The sequence below is a fragment of the Urocitellus parryii genome, chromosome 6 (assembly GCF_045843805.1).
Source record: "Urocitellus parryii isolate mUroPar1 chromosome 6, mUroPar1.hap1, whole genome shotgun sequence".
Classification (NCBI taxonomy): Eukaryota; Metazoa; Chordata; class Mammalia; order Rodentia; family Sciuridae; genus Urocitellus; species Urocitellus parryii.
In genome coordinates, this window is record NC_135536.1 from 107,289,838 (window position 1) to 107,311,076 (window position 21,239).

The 21,239-nt window shown below is 40.9% G+C and overlaps 1 protein-coding gene and 1 pseudogene across 5 annotated transcripts in view; one reads left to right on the top strand and one right to left on the bottom strand.

Moving 5' to 3' along the window:
• Tln2 (talin 2) overlaps nt 1-21,239 on the top strand; it is a 411,357-nt gene that overhangs the window by 139,037 nt on the left and 251,081 nt on the right. The gene's annotated exons all lie outside the window — the stretch shown is intronic.
• LOC113180094 (U6 spliceosomal RNA) lies at nt 12,983-13,067 on the bottom strand (annotated as a pseudogene).

The following is a 21,239-nucleotide window of genomic DNA, read 5'->3' on the forward strand; positions in this document are numbered from 1 at the left end:
ATTGTTGGATGTATTGTACCACTCTGATCTGTACCTACTAGACCCAGCTTTGACAATCAACAAATGTCACTAGATATTGCCAGATGTTCCCTGGAGAACAAAATAAACCCTGGTTAAGAACCATTACATTATCAGAGGCAAACTTTTTATGGGCTGTATTTTTATTCTGCTATTAACTTACCTTTTAAGAAGTTTGCTGTAATTATTAAAGCTAATCCATACAATTTATTTTCATTATTCATAGATTCCATGCTTGAGAATTTGCTAAAATACATTTGTGATCCAAAATCAACACTCCTGGAACATCAGCAGTCATCTGAGGATTTGTACAGCAGTGAAAAATTTGAGTTGACCAATGCACTCTTTCCCAGCTGACGTCCACCAAGGAAATGCTCTGCTGTCTTGTTTGAGCTCTCATACTATAAACAGGTGTCCTTTTTTGCAGTCCATTTAGTGCCTTGGGTTTTTGCATTTTTATACTTTTTGCTGATTTCACTGTTTAAAATGGCCCCAAGAGTAGTGCTGACATGCTATCTAGTGTTCGTAAGCTCAAGAAGGCTGTGATGTCTCAGGAGAAAAGACTAGTTTTGGATAAGCCTGACTCAGGTCATGAGCTCAATGTTAATGAATCAACAATATATATTTTAAAAAGTTCCTTCCTTCCTCCCTCCCTCCCTTCCTTCCTTCCTTCCTTCCTTTCTTTCTTCCTTCCTTCCTTCCTTTTCATACCAGGGATTGAACCCAGGGGCACTTAACCACTGAGCCATATCCCCAGTCCTATTTTTGTGTTTTCTGTAGAGACAGGGTCTCTCTGAGTTGTTTAGGGCCTCGCTATGTAGCTGAGCCTGGTTTTGAACTTGGAATCCTCCTGCCTCAGCCTCCTAAACTGCTGGGATTATAGGTATGGACCACTGTGCTGACTAAAGTGTCTTTTAAAAAGCACACACACTCTCTCAAACTAACAAATGAATTACAACCAGCAGAGAACATGAGGAATATAGCCTTTGAATCACCTCTTTAAAATCCCCTTGTTTCTGCTAATGGGCAGTATCACAGCCTTTGGGATAGGAGTCCCCTGTGTTTCTCCTTTGTTAGTAAAGCAATAAAGCTTCTTTTTCCTTTTTCTAAAAAAAGACAAGAAACAAAACCAAACAAACAAAAAACCACACACACAAAACACAGTTATGCATTGATCAGTTGAGAAAAACATTGTAACCAGAAGCTCACAGGGACTTAACCTTTTATTTCTCCTTAGAGTAATGGTTTAATATTTGCTAATTCACAGAGACTATATAGAATATAATTAGTGAAAAGAATGAAAATTGACTTTGCTATTCTAGCTTATATTTGTAGAGCCTACATTTGAAAGAGCTCATGTGATATGTTAAGCAACTAGGTTGTTTTTCTTTATATAAAAAATATAGCTACATTATGAAAACTTATAAAATAGTTGATGAGTCAAAGGACATAAACATTTTTAAAGCTTTTACATACCTGTTTAAAAGTTATGCCAATTTACAATGTAAGCTTCAATGCATCTTTGCATTATACTGCATTTTTTTTTTGTTTGAAAAATGACAAAAGTGATACATATATGTGAGAGAAAATTTAGGTTATGTAGATATTTAAAACAGAGTTTGAAAATCTTCCTCTTACCTTTTCCCACTTCTTCCTCAAGGATATTAAGAATTAGGTCTATGTTGTTTTAAGCTATTTTAGATGATGCACATAAAATAAATGCATTTATGCCTATAATTTAATAACTAAATATTGAATATTTGCCTATTATGTACTCTTTGCTTTATTCTTTCTTACCACAGAAACTTAAGCAGAAAAATTCTTCCTTGTTACTCATAAAATATTTATTAAAATATTTGTCAAGAGAGAAGTTATATAAATGGTGTATGTTTATAGCTACTGTTTAATTTTGTGCTATGTAACTAGGTTTTGATAAATATCTTTTAATCTAATCTTTTATTTATTTTTTTTGCCAACAGCTAAGGCTACAGAACAGTACAGAATTCAACCTTTCCCTTTTCTTCTTTTTTCTCACTAGACTTGACAGAGAATTATAAGGATTCACTTTTGAGATAGAAAAGTAGTGAATGAGTAGATGCAATTGGGTAAACATTATCCAGGGTCAATGAGGATGCTTAATCTACATTAGTACATCAGTTGTCTGTGAAATGATTACTATGTGAGGAACACTTTAGCTTCCAAGTGCTCCTCTAAACTCTGTCCCTGTCACCATGGCCTGAGACTAGAGGGCACTGGAGAATGGTTGAGGCTCACTGTGTATTTCTGGCAACACAGGGACCAGTTGGAGCATGATGAGCATCCCTTGTTCTGGATGGAGAAAGTGGCATCTTGTACCAGCTGTCGACTGAGAATGTTGATTAAGTTTTAAGCCCTATTTAACATCTAAAAGCTTTAGTTTTAACTTAATAGAGATAATAACAATGTCCCTTGGAAAGGAATGAGATTGTTAGTGGTTGTGACTGATGGAAAAACTCAGGAGAGCTACAGACCTTTGAGGTGAGTAGGTAGGTTGTTTCTGAGATTGGGTGCGGAGATGGAGGAATTGTAAAGGGTTGGGGCTGTCTTTTTTCTACTTGGGAGAGAGTAAAGTGAAAAGCAGAACTTTATCAAAGCCAGGAAGGACTGTTTTCTAGAAAGAATGGGATACTGCTCCTGATGGAGCTTAGTGGCCCACTAGCCAGCCTGTCAGTTTCCTTACTTGACAGGCCCAGGAGATCACCGAGGCCCAGTCAGGGTGTATCATGAAATGATAACGTTTCTTCCTTATCTCAAATTCAGCCCCCCACCAAGATCCCCAAAATTCTTTCTGTAAGTTCTGAGAAAATGAGGAGTTGGCTGAGATGTAGATTTTAAAACTATTTTACATTGTGCTTCTTAGGAGAAATTGATAGAATTTACAGCCTTCAAAAATTCTGACTTACAGAGGAAAAACCAAAACAAAACACCCTTCCCATAGGTTAGGAATTGTTATATCTCTTCCCCATGAGATTCTTAGTTTACTCTTGGGATGTTTTTTGTTTGTGCACTGCACAGACTTCGAGATAATCATCTGAAACCTAGAGACATACACCCTTTGAAGTGTGCAGTTTCTCTTCCAAAGCATCTATGGGAGAGGCACTGCGAAGAATGTTTAAAGAAAAATATCTCAGATAGTTATCCACATTCTTCTTTTATTTTTATTCCTAAAAAATAGCAAGCAAGCATTTTTTTTACTCCACTAATTTCTAGTTTTTGAACATTTATAAAAGGATATGTTCCTTTATGTTAACCTTTCCAGTGTGTTAAAGGACTTTTTATATATATATATATATATATATATATATATATATATATATATCATTAATCATATTTGAATTATCACTTGTCATATAAGATTTAAATATTATAGAAAGCTTTAGAGTAAAAATCATAGATCAGGTTAATTGTATCCCTCCTCAAAAAAAATCCTTTGCAAATAATGGCTCTTTGTGGTTTGTCTCTGAAATTTATTAATGAAATATAGAAGATATTAACTACTGTGTCACTACATCACAAATTTTCTTTGGCTGCTGAGCTTTGTGAATATAAATGATATATTCTTTGTATTTCTTTCGGTAGTTTCATGATTTTTGTAGTATTTATATCTCTTACTCACCTAGAATGCGTGTATGATAGTGATAAAGCTGTAACTTATTGTATTCTACATGTTTGTTTTCTAGACTCTCCATGCTGTTCTGGTGATGATTTGACTATTTCTATGATGATATCATACTGCTTTAGTTACTGTAACCTTACAGTATTAGTTCTGTCACAGAGTTTCCTCTCATTTTTTAATTAGATTATATTTTATAAATTTTATAAATATTTTATAAATGAATTGAGAGAGAATTGCCATCCTGCAATATTATACTTTTCCCATCTAGGAAATTGTAGTTCTTTCCATTATTTTATAGAAAAAAACATCTTTTATGCATATTTTTTAGTAAAATGTAAAATAAGGTTGGTTTGCCATATTTATAGGTAGCTACAACCCTTACCCCCCCTCCCCTTTTTAATATTTTGAGACAGGGTCTTGCTAAATTGCCAGACTGGTCTTGAATTTGAGCTTCTCCTTCCTCAACCTCTACAGTAGATGGGACTACAGGGATGTATAATCACAGCCAGCTGAGTATAACTGTTACCAAAATGCCATTTTCTAAATGATTATTGTATCGGAATATAATCTGCTAGATTTTAGGCCTGCAGGAATGACAGTGATGTGAGATATGAGAAGAAAAAGAAAGTTTCATTCATTAGGATTCTCACACTTGTCTCTCCTCTAAGGAAATCACAATGTATAGAGCATGTTAAAGTATGTGAGGACTTACTGGATCACTGAACCTCTTGAAGAAATGTAGGAGCACACTTTGAGAAAGGATGGCTTCTAGGAACCAACTGCTGTTTTTTTTCTGAAGGAGGTTGGGAGTGAGATAGAGGTCTAGCCAGTGGCTGTGACCAGACTGGGCTGGAGTCTCTGGAAGGAGATCCTAGTGAGCCCTGAGAATAAAATGATAGGGTTGAAATTCACCAAATCCATACTAATTGTCAGATACAAAAGGACTTTGGGGACTGCACATTTGAGAGTGAATTTAGAGGTGTCAAGAACCTCTAAATAGAAAGATAGAAAGAGTGGCACATGATAATGTGGTGACTGAGGGCTCTGACAATTTTTCCATAGTTGGAACCCCCATATCTGGATTGCCAAAGAGTGGGCTTAGTGCATTTGGAGTCAGTTTTTCAGGGTGTAAGTTGGAACCTTGTAAACAATCATTCCTTTTTGCTAATAGATCCTGTTGTCTGGGAACTTTCAGTAGGTAAATTTCAGATTACTGTGTGTGTGTTGAAAGCTATGAGTCCTAAGATTGAAAATGAAAGGACTTGCAGAGGTGATTCCTGGAGCTTCATGTGTTCTGCAGAGGCACCTCAGATCTGCAGGATTGTGGGGCTCCAGCTTTTATCTTCTATTTCAACTGTATTTCTCAAGAAAGACTTCCTTGCATGTAGGAGTTAGGAGTGATTTCCTCATCTAGTCTTATAGCATTTGGAGAATGCAAGCATGGGATTGGGTTAGCTGTGTGCCTGTCATATTTCTTTTGACAAATGCTCCTTAACCATCTGCTTGTTCCTCACCAATTTTGTTTTTCATCTCCATGCCCATCCTTGCCCCAAACACCTGTCATATAAGTTTAGGATATAATTCTTGTAAGGAAAGAACATATATTTTTCCTCCAGTCCTCATGGGTTCTTAATTGGAATGGACCATGCAACAAAAAACAAATTAATAATCAAAAACTAACGTTTATTACCATATGTATTTCAAATATGCATGGGAGACACCTAGGGAATAACCAGTTCTCATAGAGTGACTTTGAATTCCAGCTTATTTAGCATTTTCAGCAAAGACTAATATGTTTTTAGAGAAGTGACAAGATAAAGGGAAAGGACTTTTGAGGCTCTGTGGGCACCAACTTGGGGGAAGGCCAACAATTAGGAGATAAAGACGAGTTAATTAAACCTGTTAATGGAGATTCCTCTGGTGCCATCTCCAGGTCCATAAGGGTCCAAAGTTGCCTTCAGTGATTGACCTTTGTTAACTTAGTAGAAGAGGGCAGGGTGTCTTTGTCTTTGTAAGCCTATGTCCAGTTTTAAGTCAAGAAGAAGGAGGACAGAGAGCTCTCCTCCATCTGCTGCTTATCTAACATCAGCTCCACAGTCCTTCATGTTTGGTGGTGGCATATTCCAGTGTCACATATTCTCAGTCCCATTTGATTCCCTATGAGTGACTATCCCCATTTCCTTTGTCTGATAATGAAGGAGAATAGTTTGGAGGGAGTAGTCCTTTAGTATCTTGTGCAGATTAGTTGAGAGAGCTCCAAACAGCCTTCCCTGGGGATAACTGTATTTTCCTAGGATCACCGGAAGTAGTGGAGGAGAGCTTGCCTGCAAGACTCTCCCAAGTTTGCATGGGCGGGGTCGAAGTGGATGTGGGCTGAACCCAGAGGAATGATTGGAAGGAAACTTGGTTTCACTGTAGGACTATCAAGATGCCCTCAAATGTTCAGCTACACCCTTCCTACTTCCAATGGCCAAGTTGGAGACCTGTTTTTTCTGAGTTCTCTGGCAAATCTGGCCCTCAGTGAGTTGTGCTCTGCACAAATACATTGTGTACCTCAATGCTGTCTTATACCTGTGCTTCCATGATCTGTAGCCATCTACTGCAGAGTTTCCACACTAGCTATGAGATAGCACTACTGTGTGTCTTTGGAAATAAAGCACATTGGAATCTCAGGAATTAGGCTGAGATAGCCAGGGTGCCTTTTGGGCTTCTACCTCTCTGGTCTCTCTTTTAAGAGTGTGATTTATCTTCTTTTCCTACAGATGAATTTGCAAGGTTATGGTCGCTTACCAGTTTGCTGTAGCCCTCTGTGCCTGTCCCAGTCTTAGTGATTTCATAAGCTTCCAGACACCCAGCTAGAGTTCTACCAAATGGGATTACTCAGTTACTGGGTTCAGAAAGAACCCCACAGGTCGAGCTGGCTTGTTTGAGTCAGGCCACACTGTGTTAGATCTATAGCCTAGGAATGGATTAACTGCCTTGGGGTGGGGGCTCTGCACTGCTTGGATAACTGGGGGGAATAAGCAAGTAGAGAAGGTCACCAGATACCCAAGGCAGCCCCCTTCAGCTGAACAGACCACAAAACATGTCTCTTACATTGTTTAAATATTTGCTAGATAAAGTGATTGATCCTTTGCTCCCAACTCTACTTCTTAATGTTTGTAAGTGAAATTGCCCAACATCCCCTGTCTCTGGTTGTAAGAATTATCAAGCATTTTGGATGATGATCCCTGCCCTCCAGTTCAGCTCTTTTTGGGGTTGGACTCAGTTGAACTGCATAATGAAAACAGTCAGATAACATGGCAGCTCAGCACTACTACTCCTGTTGGGAAGTAGGGGATGAGGGCAGCTCTGCCAAGAACAGCATTTGTAAAGATTGGGTGATGGGACTTGAGGCCCCCATCACCCCTTTCCATGCACTCAGTGAACAGAGGCCAGCAAGCAGAGAGGGGGTCTGTGGACACAGGCTGGGAGGGATCACTGACTTGCAAGTCTCTTTCCAGAGAGGAACAATGATTTATTTGCCTTTCCATTTCTACTGAGTGTCCCCACGTCTCTACAGAATAGGGGGAAAAAAAAACCCATCATTCTAAAACAGGAGAGTAGAAAAAGGATTAGCCTCATTGGGGAAGGCAGGTTTCTGGCTGGGCTGTACATTGCAACTTCATCAGACCCTTGTGTTATTTTTGAGTGGCGGGAATAATAGGACTTACACCTAATCAAGGAAAGGAATTCCAAACAAAAGCTTGGGTGGGGTTTCCTGGGCAGGAGTGTGATATTGTAATAAATGGGAAGCAGAGTTCTGGAGTCCAATCTCTGGTCTGATTACACAAATTATAGCAGGGGCCCTGTTTTCAAAGGAATGTAACACACCCCACTGAGGCCCCTCCTCAGGGGTGTGCCCGCATTTCCTCCAGCCTCCTTAGCAGTTTAAGCTGCCAGAGCTGCTGAGGGCTTGTGCAGAATAATTATGATGCCTTCGTTAAGGTGTCTGCCTTGGGATCATTTTCCAGGTGAGTTTACCTTATGTTAAAGTCCTCTAGGGATTCCTGTGGCTAAATCTTCTACCCTTCTCCTGAATTACTGAACAGGAAGCTAATGTAGGCATCTGACATGCCAGTGATGATTGCCCATATTTTAAAGTACTTTACACTAGACAGAGGAAACTGTGGATAAAAAGTCCCTTTTCTTCCAAAAGGTACATCATCCTCTGGGACAGTGCCTGTTGCCTGTTGCTGTATTGGGTTTTCTGATCGACACCCGAAGCCTCCTCTGCATCCCTCCCTGACTCTGCCTCCCAGCTGTCCTCTCTGGCCCTCTTGCCTTGCTGCTCCCTCTTGAAGTATCCTGCCCCCACCTCCTTTTTTTCTTTCTTCAATTTTAGGATTAAACATCTGCCCTCTTGAGAATGAACCCCATTTGGCCTTCCTATGTCTTCCTGGCTCTGCTCATCCCGAGTGCCCTGTGTGTTCACCCTCTTAGCCTGTATGCCCCAGTGTTAAATGATGTCTTTACTTCTTTTTCCTTTTTAATTTGCAAACTCCTCAAGGCTAAGACCAGTTCCTCTTCAGACTGGTGATACCTGGCACATAATAGATAAATCAATAGTTTGGGGATATTATGTCTTAAGCAGATGATAGATTATTTTTTACTAGAACCAATTTATGCCCAATATCAGGCATATTTCTAATCATAGCCCTATCTCTTTAGGATCCTCACTTATTTGTTTTTTATATCATTTTGGTTTGTTTTTATCCACATATCTCTTTGTCTCATCCCTGTTTACCCCCATTGAGCCCCAACTTTTCAATTTTTAATAAAATTGACATAGTTGCATTAAGATAGGTTGGAAATAACTTACAGCTTACTCATTAACATATTTTATAATATAATCTTGTTATAATTATGTTATATATAATTGCTTTATGTAATTATACTACATTTAAGTTTTTATAGGTGTTCCATATCTGGGATGAGGGACATATGGGCTAACTTCAAAATGTCAGGAGCACAGTAACCATGTGGCTTAGAATCACTCACACACTCCCTGACACCTGGCATCTATGGGCTGTAACCCTTGCTTTACTAATTGGTAAGAATGAAGTGAAGTCACCCAGGTAGCAGTGTGGCTACCTCCTTGTGTCTGGCCCCAACCCTCCCCCTGCGCTTCCTGGCCCTGCCCATTCCAGCTTTCCTCAACAGCTTCTATTCTCTTAAAACACTTCTATTCTCTTAAAACACTTCTATTCTCTTAAAACACTTCTATTCTCTTAAAACACTTCTATTCTCTTAAAACACTTCTGTTCTCTTAAAACACTTCTATTCTCTTAAAACACTTCTATTCTCTTAAAACACTTCTATTCTCTTAAAACACCGTTCCTTTTCATACCACTTTTTCCCCCATGCTGGGCCTTGTGCCTGAAGTGTTTCCTGTCCTGTCTCAGTCATGGTAAGCTTCCAGCATTGGCTCCACCTTGCCTCTTCTGGGATCCCTTCAGTTTCCCCTACCAGTGTCCAAAAAATAAGAAGAAGAAAAAAAAAAAAAAAAAAACGGATGAGAGCCTCCATGTGTATCACATTTGATCTAGTCATTTGTTTATGGATCTCTCCTCTCACTGGATTGGAGAGGGCAGCATTCTTAGGCAGGGCCTTGACTTTAATTCACTTTGTGTTCCCAGTACCTAGCGAGTGCCAGGGATATAATAACTACCCACTGATCTAACAGGTTAGGCCATAAGGGATGTTTTCTTCCTTAAAAACAACAACAAAAAAAAAAACCCTAAGAGTATTTTATCCTCAGTGTGGTATTTGACTTTGAAAATTATGGCACAGGCCTTTCATGTTGTCAAGAAGGTTTAGGGATCTACTCCATGGGGTCCTATTTTACAGATGAGGAAGTAGAGATTCTCAAACCATAGCCACCCATCTTGGCAGATGGTTATGTGGATCCTGTCTTCACAGTCCCTGCCAAGTGGTCTTTTCCCCATAGGAGACACTTCTATAAACTTGATGACAACCACAAGCTGGCAGGAAGTTTCTAGTTTTCTTGTGGGGCTGAGAAGCTAGATTCCAAGGGAATAGGCAGGGGTTCCAAAATCATCCCTGGTACAATCTGAGTTGATTGTGGGTTCAAATGCTGCTCTCATGTTGGTGGCCTTGCTCATTTCAGTCTGCAAACTATGAAGATTTTAGAGGTGAATGAGAAAGGAGAGACGAAGTGCTCTGTGGGTTACAGAAGGCTGTGTGAAGGTTAATGCTACTCCTGGATTGTGCCCCTGACAGACTCTTACAGATTGCACTTCTGTGTTATTTTCCCTGAGCACATTAATTTTACTGGGTAAGATACTTCATTCCCTTCATTGGTACACATGTAGTCAGAACTGCTTATAAATAAATATTCCATTGTCGCCTGCGTAATTAGACCCAGGAAGGGGAGAGGCGCATGTAGGAACTGCTAATTTGTGTGCATCAGCTGGCTGGAGATTCACCAGCAGTGAACCCAGACAAGCCATTGATGAGTGTTAAACACCACAGGGTCCACATGCTGGAGGAGGTCCCCAGACAACACCCAGGGGACAGAAATCTTTCTCCTGATTGCCAGAAATGAATGAAGTCCAGAAATACTATTTCTAAAACTGTCTATGATATTCTTTTGGTACAATAAAATTTCATTAGTTTGGATAATGAAAAGTCACCTAATGTAGGGAATTATAGGGACAGTTTTAAAATATGAAAGTACAAACATAATGAATTGCACTGAACTGACAGATGATAGGCCTAAAAGAGATTTTTGAAATACGTTCTGTAACACAAATTTGACATTGTCCAATAAAGGATTTTAGGGAATCTAAGTTAATGCATAAGAACAATAGTTCACTATCACTTCATAACAATGTAGTTCTGGATGGCTAAAAAGAGACTTTGGCAATAGTTGGGTCCTTAAATTCTTTACATAGCCAAGTGTTAATTTGAATAAACTTGAAAGTTTTATTACCCTTATTTTTCTAGACAGACCATTTAAACTTCCAATTGTGTAGGTCTAGGACTATTTCACACTATGAATTAGTGTGGTCTGCATTAAGGACATTTTCCTATGCTTTAAATTGGCAGATATTTGACTGACTGGTAAGTAAAGCAGTACTAGTCAGCTTTCAAAGAGTAGGAAAATGTTTTTCCCTGCCCTCAAAAGTTTCCAGTCTACTATATAAAACACACAAACTGTCATTTTACCCCACAGTCTGGACTTTGGAATTAGATGGCTCTTCTGTTCAGTAATCATGGGAGTGTGTTCCTTAACCTTATAAGCCTCAAGTTTCTTCATCTGTAAAATGCAGATTAATTTACTTCTTAGGGTTGTGAGGAAAAGGAAGGGGGACACTTAAACTCTCAGGCATGTGTGTTCATCACTTATCCATGTGGCTGCTGCAAATGTGGTCAGGGAGAAATGATGTAACATGGCAAATGTTCTATTAGATGAGGTATGTGCTATGATCTTAGGGGAATTCAGAGGTGTGAACAGGTGACTCCTGATGGAGGTATGGGCCAGCTGAGGGTTGTAGCTAGGGATGACATTAGGAAGGAGGCTACATGTGAGCATGATGTTAGTGCCTTTCAGGATATGTTTATGGAGCATTGACAATGTACCAGAGGTTTTCTGGGGACTGGGGTTACAATAGTGATTCAAAACCAAGAAAAACCCATGCCTTCGTGGAGCCTGCATTCCAGTGGGAGAAGGAAGATCAGGAAAGCACACCCCAGGCACTCAGACACACCAAGGTGAAGGGCATCAGGCAGATTCTGGGAACATAAAGTCATTAATTATGGCTGGAAGGGTATTTATAGGAGTCTGGGGAAGTGGGTGGTGAGGTGGGAGGAAAGTCCACATATGTAGGGAGGGTCCTTTGCATCTTTCTAAAGCTCCCCAGCAGCAGTGAGTAGTTATGGAAAGCTTGATTTTTTCTTTTTAAAATATTTTTTGTCTTATTGTCATATCTATTCATAGAAACATCTACAAAATTAAAAAGTAAGAGAGATGAACAGTCACAGCTCTACCACTTAGGAAAAATGTTTATTTGAACTAACTTCCTTTCAGTCCCCCTTTCCTCATAGGGCTAATTGGTGTTCTCTGTGTGTGTGTGTGTGTGTGTGTGTGTGTGTGTGTTTTGTGGTGCTGGAGATTGAATGTAGGGCCTGGCACATGCTACACAAATACTCTACCATGAAGCTACATCCCCAGTTCTGGTTAATCAGTTTATTTCTTGAGTTGACAAGTTATAAGCATACCACAAGTACAATTTAGCTGTCTGCTTTTTTTCCACTTATATGCTCATAGAGTAAGCATTTTCTCAAGTTTTCATGAGCAATATTTTTCTGGTTAAGAAATGTTCAGTCAAGAATATGACACATGGTGAACTTAACCAACTTTTTCTCATGGATCATTAAGTTATTTCAAGTCCATATTGGTACAAAGATTGAATGCTAGCATGTTTATATAGGAAAGCACTTCTGCATCTATATTACTTCCTGATATGAAATCTGAAGCCCTGTATTTGCTAGTTCAAGGGGATGGATGTTTTCAAAGATATTTGAAGCACAATGTCAATCCTCCCCAGATTGCACCACCAAAAAAGCATCTTAAATGTTGATGTGTCATGGGGATGCCTGGGGATGTGGGGATGTGGTCAGTAGATTTGAGCAGTGAGAGGTCGGAGGGAATCAGAGCAGAAGCAAGAAACACCTCCCCAGCATGTTGCATTTCTGAGGCACAAGGAAAAGACCCTGCTTGAATGTGAGATGTGCAGGGTTATAGTGCTGCCTCAACTGGCAGGCCAGCAAGAGTGGGTTTGTAGCTGAGGATGGTGTGTTTGGAATGGGAATTCCCTCTCGTCATTACATAGTAACCATTTACTTAAATGTCACCATCCCTGTTGAATTATCTGAGCCCATCATCCAGACATTAGCATTTCATGTACCTAATTATTGTTTAATTAAAGTACATAAATAGGGAGAAGGGAAGAGGAACTGGGCAAGGGGTGTGCTTGGATAAGGAATATGACCCTTGCTTCAGGAGCATTGGGTTGCAGGGAGCATGCTGGGGTGAGGGGAATGAACTCCTGGATCAGGTGAGGCAGGGTTGAGTGCTGGCCAGGCTCTGAAGACATGGACCCTTGGGTCATGGGTCTGGCTTCTTCACTAACCACTAATTGTCCTGGGGCAACTATTCAAACTGCCTCTGCTTCATTTTCCTCAGGAGACATGCCAACGGTGGCAATCTTTCTATGTCTGCCTTCCTCCCTTCCAAACAACAACAAAAAAAAGGAATTCCATCATCTTTGTGCAGGAGCCATGCTAATCTCTGTATTGTTCCAATTTTAGAATATCTGCTGCCAAGCAGGCACTAGCAATCTCTTTTAAATGTAGCATTAAACAATTATTTTTAGACCCATATATAAGAGGTAGCAATTTTAAGAAAAGACAGGGAAGGATGAAGTAAAAATGCAGAATGAGCAGTTACATTTTATGGTTGTTGAAACAGTGTGTGGCCCATGGGAAGTGCTCTGTGAATGTTAGCGGTGGGGTTGATGACAGCCACTCCTCAGAGGATCCACATGACCTTGAGGTTGCCTTTCTCAGGGACCATTTGGGAAAAGCTTGTCTCTTTGGGTCGTGCTCTGGCCCATGTCAGATGGGAGGGAGCACATTTTCCCTTGATTACATCCCAGAGCAGGTCCTTTGGAAAACATCTTTGGTCTGGATTTCAGAGCTGCATACATATCCCCTAGCCCTATCCTCCTGAGCTCATCCCTGGCCATGGGAAGATGCCCCTGGGAGATACCCTGTTGCAGCCTCACCTGGCAGTTTGGAGAGCCTGGTACTCGACAGTCTGTGTTAGATCAGGTATAGTTCATAGAATTGCCTTTACAAAGTGCCACAAGTGGGATGGCTTACAACCATAAGAATTTGTGTCTCACAGCTTGGAGACCACAGGTGCAAAGTCAGCATTTCAGCAGAATCAGACTCCCTTAAAGGTTCTAGGGGAAATCCTTCCTTACCTCTCAGCTTCTGTTGACTCCAGAGACTCCTTGCCTTGAGGCTACTTGACTGCACCCTATCCCTCTGTCTTCATATAGTCTTCTGATTGCTCTGGTCCTTGCTTCTTCTCTTATAAAAGAACATTTCTCATTGGATTTAGGACCCATCCACCTAATTCAGGATGATCTCATTTCAATACTATAATTAATTACATCTGCAGAGACCCTTTTCCCAAGTATTGCCACATTTACAGGAGTTAAGATGTGGATTTATATTTTTGTGGGACCACCATTTAATTCCTTCAGGCCAGAGGCTGTGTGTTCTCATGGGAGAATCAAAGAATCCCCCCTGACATTTTCTTCTGTGCCCTAAAGCCATGGATGCATGGTTTGGGGACAGGGCATCTCTGGCTAAACCCTCTGGCTTGAGGACCTCACTTCCTTTTTAATAGAAGTGTCTCCCACAGCAGGAAGGTATTAGCTCAGCATTTGATGCCCAGGACCACCAGGGTATTAGAACCACTTTCCCAGACACACTCTGGGACCCAGACTTTCTTGAAGGATGGCATTTGAAGCTTTCATGTGAGATCAGTATGGTTTGCTTCTTACCTTAGTAGGTGAATTTGGCAGTTGTCCTTGTAGCTATGATTGAGTTTTTGTGGTAAAGAGGAGGGGCTGTGAAAAACAGAAGCTCCACGGCACCTGAAAGATTTTGTGATCATGTAGTCTAGGCACAGCTGAACTCCAGTTACCACTTTATTATAGAAACACTCCACATATGTGAATGCAAACAGTATAATTCAAGTTAGAAGCTTATTTTGGTTGTCGTGGAGGTCAGTGTAGGTTATTGTTCAAGGTTAATAAGCAATCTAATGCTACTGTACCCTGGAGTAATAATTTTTTTTAGTTGTATATGGACTTAATGCCTTTATTTGTTTTTATGTAGTACTAGGATCGAACCCAATGGCTTACACCCGATAGGCAAGCACTCTACCACTGAGCTACAACTCCAGCCCTGGAGTAATAATATGTGAGAGCTTTTTTCAGTGATATTTGTTTCTTTCTCCTTTTTTGTCCTTTGGCTTTCTTTACTTTAGTGTCCTTCACTTTCCATTTCTCAAGACTCTTCAGTGATGCTGAAAACATGAACAGAATTGCCCTGAGGGTATGAATCTGGTTTCAAAGTAGCTCCATCAAAAAGCTTAGGTGCTTTTCAGGATCAGTCTTCTTAGGCCACATTCCCTTCTTACCACTGTGGGAAGGGGGCCAGCCTGCTCTGTGGCTCTTTTCCAAGTGTGTCAACCACCAGTTGGTTTCCAGTTCATCAAGAGCAGAATAATCTTGAGTAAATATGGCCGTTGGAAAAAAGCAAATATTTATCTTGGCAGTCGCTGTCTCTCAAGAGTCTGGGCCTCTTGTGTTACTGGACCAAGTAGGATCTGCACCAGAGGACAAGACATTGAATACTGTATCTGGTTAAAAAAAACACCTTAGTAGAAGCATACAAATAAAGGACATGTAAAAGGTCTTTACCTCTCTGCTTTTGCTTCTCTCCCTGTCTCTTTCTGTTTCTGTTCTCTTTCCCAGATACACCTGAATATTCCTTTGCCTTTCATTTCAGTTGCCCAAGCTAGGGTTTTCCACTTGACCCTGTTGACATTTTAGGTTAAAGAAGTCTTAGTTATGTGGTGCTGTCCTGTGTATCAGAGGCCTGTACCCACCCCCACAAGTTGTGTCTCCACACAATACCAGATATGCCCTGGTGGTGACTGAGTACAAAATCACCCCAGTGGAGAAGTGCTGGATTAACTAGTCCTTCCTAAAGTACTCGGTGTAGTTCTGGTCACACATAAGACCTTCTGAGTTAGGTGGAAGCAGAAGAATCCATGTGTAGGCAGTGGTATGCTTGAATCTCTTAACCTCTTCTCTTCTTGAGAGTCACCTTCCAACCCAGTTGGGGTCAACATGGCCACAACTTGGCTCTTGCCAAAGTGAGGGCATCTGGTGCTGATGACATTGACATTGGCTGTGAACTCGTAGAGCAGGCATTGGCTATTTTCCTTTCCAGGCTTATTGCCATTCCTTCCATGGTTTAGAAAGGGGGATGCCAATCACATTGAGGGTGCTCAGGAGATGTACTTGACACTTGGCAGCTTCTGGTTGCTCGATTCTTCAGATAGGCAGCAAAGCATGACAGGAGTCTCTTGCCCACCACAGTGGTGAAGCAGTCAAACTTACTTTGTGTCATCAGAGAGGAAGGTGCAGAACTTGGATGTCAAAGTGACATGATGTTTGGGCAGATGAGATTCCTGGACCTTCTCAAGTGTGACTGTACATATGTTCCTCCAGCCAGTGTTGCTTCTTTAGAAAACTTCAAGGAAAGACTCTGTCCCTATGAAACTGTTGATCTTAAAGATTTAAGCATTGTAATCACTTTTAAAAGCACACTTTGGGAGATTAGAGTTGTTGCAGTAATGTCTTAGTAGCACAGTTAGTTCAGGTGTTGCTTCCTTTTTATTTGCTTGTAGTTAGCTTTTTCTTGAAAAATTCAAATATAGATTAGTCTAATGAGTCACGTGTACCCTTCCTAGCTTCAGTGATTATCAATACTTGACCCATCTTGTTTCATCAAGAATACCCCCTACTCACCTGATTATTTTAAATGAAATCCTCACCTTCATATCATTCTTCTGTATATATTTCAGTGTGCAATTCAAGAAGATTAAGGCTCTGTTCTTAATTATTATAATCCCTAAAAATAAAAGAGCCATTATTGCACCTAAATATTCCTTAGTATCATGTATCCATCGCATGTGGTTGAAAAGTCTCCTAGGTCTCCTTAGTCTCCCGATCTACCTCATCATTTAATCTCACTGTTCCAGGGTGGGATGGATCCTGGACACCTGCTTTCCTTCTCCTGTGTCTCCTATGGAGGTCCTGAGCCTGGTGCAGGCATCTGGCAGGACGTTGAGAGATTCCTCTTTTCTCCAGTTTTGTCTATGCCTTTCCTTCCACGCTTTCTGGCTTGTCACAGGGCACAGCCTTGCCTCAAGGGAAATGTTCAGCTAGAAGGTGCTCTGAATCCCTAGACAGCAACTCCCCTCAGACTATCATTGATTGGGCTCTGTTAGCTTCTTTCCCTGAGATGCAACTTTTTTTTTTTTTTTTTAAATCTACTCCATGCAAAATTTTCTATGCCAGGATCTGTGGTATCAGCCAGGATCCTAGAAATACATGAAGATGGAGTACTTAATGAAGCATTCTAGCAGTGACAGAACCAAGTCAGACACACTTCCCAGCACTTTCACTGCAGGTGACTTTTATGGCCCCTGTTTCTCTTCAGTCACTGTTACCTTGCTAGGTCTGAAGGGTTTATGTAGGTTTCTGATTCCCTGGTGGCACTCCCAGGTCCTGCCCTCTGTTTGGCCATTGCCTCCTCCTGCCACACCCTCCCCTCCCAGTCTTGGCTCAGTGGCTGCTCCACAGTCTTGTGCTGTCCCCTCCTGGCTAATGCCTGGCTTCACCATGGACATAGGCCCCTGCTCATGGGCTTCTCACCCACCCAGCCTCTCTTCTCAGCTGGCACTGTGATGCCCCTACAAGTGAAGTCATTAACAACCCAGACCCCAGCTGGCCCTTGGCTCTCCGTGGCAGGCTTCTCTTCCAGCCAGTAACTAGTTCTCATAATCATGCCCTGAATTATGTGTGGTCTCTCCAGAATTTTTGGCCCTCTTGACATTTTCTGTCTCCCCTGTTCACATCCCCTCACTTGCTCTTTGTCACTGTAGTCTCCCTATGGAGGAGACTCCAAGTCTGCCACTCTGTCAAACACCCTGCTGTCTCTCCCTCTACCTTCTTCTAGTTCTCTTCTGAGTGGCCTCAGCTCCCTGATACCCTTGCCTAGCCCCTGGAGGAAGCAGAGAGCATGGTCTCTCTGCCCTCAAGTTAACTCAGCCCCCTTGATGCACCATTGGAGACTGGTGTCAGCACCCAGTGAGGACTCAATGCCTCAGCCTGGGCCTTTTCCCACATAGCCTCCTTCTGGACCCTTGGTACACACTTACTCAGGCTCCTGTAGGAGACATGTAGCTCTTTCCCCTCTCTCCTCAGCACCTGTTCTTCATGGAAGAACACCCTCCTCCTATCTCAGTGGATAACATTTTCCTGAGATGTCTCCTCCCTTTGGATACTCCAGGATGACGGAAAAGAATTTGGGATGGAAGGCAATGGCCTCCTTCCCACCTCCCAGGGCTCCTTTCTCAAGGAAGCCCCTCCTTCCCTTGATTTTTTCCTTCCCTTTTACTCCTTCCCTCAGTATATACCCTGCAGGAGTCCCTGATCTTCCAACAACAAAACAACCTTCTGGGTTGCCTTGAGGTGTATGCTTTATTATTCCTTATACCGATGAGGACACAGTGGCTTATAGCAGCTGCTGCCCAAGCTTACACCAATTGGTTGGCAGTGAAAGCAGGTGGGGAGCTCAGCTACCTGACTCCCTGCCTTCACCCTTCAGCTTGGGGCACAGGAGAAAGAGACAGGCTACCTAGGGCCCCATCCTTGGCTGGATATAAGAGCCTTGAGACCAAATGTAACTGAAAGGACACTGGTGGGAGTATGTGAGGCCTTCCCCTGCTTTACTCTCAACTCCTTGATGTTTTAGGTACCATCTGCCTTCCCATCTCAATTATAAATTGTTTAGGAACTGTCACTTCTGTTAGGTCTCTCAGAACACCTTGTGCATAGTTGATGCTCAATAATGGGCCCCCTACTTACCTAGAAGTGTTTAGCCTTTAACCTCAACTTGGAAGGCTTTACAAAAAATGATTTATTTTCTTGTGTGTATAATGAATACTATATTTTTCTTAGTTGAGATATAATCATTCCATATATGAACTTCCATATATGAACTTTAGTTAGTATTTATTTTTATATCTCTGAAATCAGGACCCATGAACACTATATTATATTACGTTATGGTTTATAATCCATGACATTATATAATTAAAGAAATATGGCGTTTTGGTTGTAGGTGTGAAAATATGTGTCACAGATTCTAATCCCAGCTATGTTATGAGAATCATTGTTTCTCTCACCTCTCTTAGCAGAGGCATTTACCTTTTGCAGTGCAGAGTCTCGGCTCCCTTTATCTATTTTCTGCACCCTTCTACCTTCCTGCAAATGTGGAGGGAAGTCACCAGAAAATCAGGGATTCTGGTGGAGTGGTCTAGGTCAGTGTTTCTGAAAGAGAGGAACATTTTCTTAATATCTGTTTTAGGCGGATGTCCTTTTGTAAAATTCAATAAGCATGAAATATTTGAAGAAACATAAAATACAATTACATTTTTAAAAAATTAGATTCAGCCAACATAAATCACTTTGTCCAATTGCTCTAAGAGTTTCCAACTGTTCTCGTTTTCCATACTTGTATCATTGGAGACCAGTCACACACTGGAGCAGGCACACCACTCTTTGGGAAGCTCTGAGCTAAATAATGGAAGTTTTATTTGTCCAGCAATTTCCATGGTATCACCTTTTAAAAATGAGTCCAGTTTCTTCTGATCCCTAGGGACCATGGCTGGGAAACACCCTAAAGTTCTACAGAGATCAGGCAGTAATATTTGTGAGACTTACTTTTAAGGAAAAGTCGTTGTTCAGTCTACATTAGATATTCATTTTTTCATCGAGTGAAAACCAATCGAAGGCAGGAGGGGTCTATTCTCCCTTATGGAAAATGCCCAGTTATCCTTTGCTTTATAGCAGAATTATGGATTAGAATATTTTCCCAGCTACACAAAATGGAATTCTAGAATCCCAAGTGATAACGGCCAGAAGTAATTTTATCTTTTTCTGATTGTGAGATTAAAAAATATGGATTTTAAATAGCCTTTTAAATAGCACAGCAGTTAAACGTGTTGACTCTCAGTCTAGAGGGGGCCATCTGCTGATTGATTACATGATCTTTTACACTCAAGGTAGCTGTGATTATCTTACTGGAAACTTAAATATTTAAATCTTAACGAGAATTGGCAGAAACCATCTGGAGAAGTATAGGAAAGAATTTAGCAAAGAATTTCAAGTGAATTAATTTACACTTTAGGGTTGTGTTTAATATGGTTTATGGTGAGTTGACATGAAACATGTTTATGCAGTTGTTAAAAAGGGAATATCAGCCTAAAGGAGCATTATCCTAGAAATATAATACCAAACTCAGACACAATTTCAAATGCTCTAGAGCCACATAAAAAAGTGAAATTTTAATTTTGATATATTTATGACTTTATAGTCTCTATAGCTGCATTAGAAAAGTGAAATTAATTATGTGTTTTATTTAACCCAATATATCCAATTATATTTCAAAATATAATATAAAAATTATTAATGAGGTATTTTAAAAATATTTGAAATCTCACATATTTTATACTCATTAATAAATTTCAATTCGGACTAATGCCCTTTTTACTGCTTGGTTGTCGAATATGACTAGCAGCTACAATATTGAGTAGTACAGAACTAAGGAATCAGGCAGACCTGGCACAGTGATGCACACCTGAAATCTCAGCTAATTGGGAGGCTGAAGCAGGTGGATCATAAGTTCAAGGAAAACATCAGCAACTTAGTGATACCCTGTCTTAAAAAAATAAAAATAAAAAGATGTAGGGTGCTGTTCAATGATGGATCTCTTGCCTACCATGTACTAAGGCCCTGGGGTCAACCCCCAATACCATCAAAAGAGAGAGAGTGGAGAGAGAGAGAGGGAATTGGGAAAATTATTGAATTATGATTTTCTCCAAAATGACGTTTAAGTGATTTCACAGTTACTTCCGAGTGGACAGCATGGACCTTCTTGGGAAGGTCTGGCACACATAGATATTTTTAGCAGGTGAGTTCCTACGGGTAGGCTGGTTTTCTCATCCACGGAGCAGGGAAAGAGCAAAGAATTTTTATGCCTTATGGACAGAGTCCAGGAAAGAGACTCAAGCAGGACAGTATTTTTTTTTCCCCCTTCATTTCAAAAAGTTGGAAAGGGGGAAAAAAATGAAATGATTTTTGTTTTGTTGTTTGAGTAAAAGGGTGATATGGGGGGAACTTGTTCCTGGAAAAGACTTTGCTATTTGAATGTATGTTTAGTCTATTTTTGACAAAGAGCAAGTAGGGACTGAGTGACTCTGGCCAGAGATGCTGGTGCTGGGAATGACAGAAGCATAAGGGGAGGGAGAAGCTCCTAGCTGAAGGGCAGGAAGCAAGAGCCAAGCGTGTGAGTGGGAGCATTGAGCTGGGGTCCTGTCTCTCTCCTCTGGAACAAGGCTGGGAGGGGAGATGTCCTGCCCAGGGCCTCCCAGCCAGCTCCTGTGCCACCAGAAATTCTCCCTGAGACCTGTTGCGCCTTGCCAGCATCACTAAATAATGGAAGTTTTATTTGTCCAGCAATTTCCATGGTATCACCTTTTAAAAATGAGTCCAATTTCTTCTGATCCCTAGGGACCATGGCTGGGAAACATCCTAAAGTTCTACAGAGATCAGGCAGTAATGTTTGT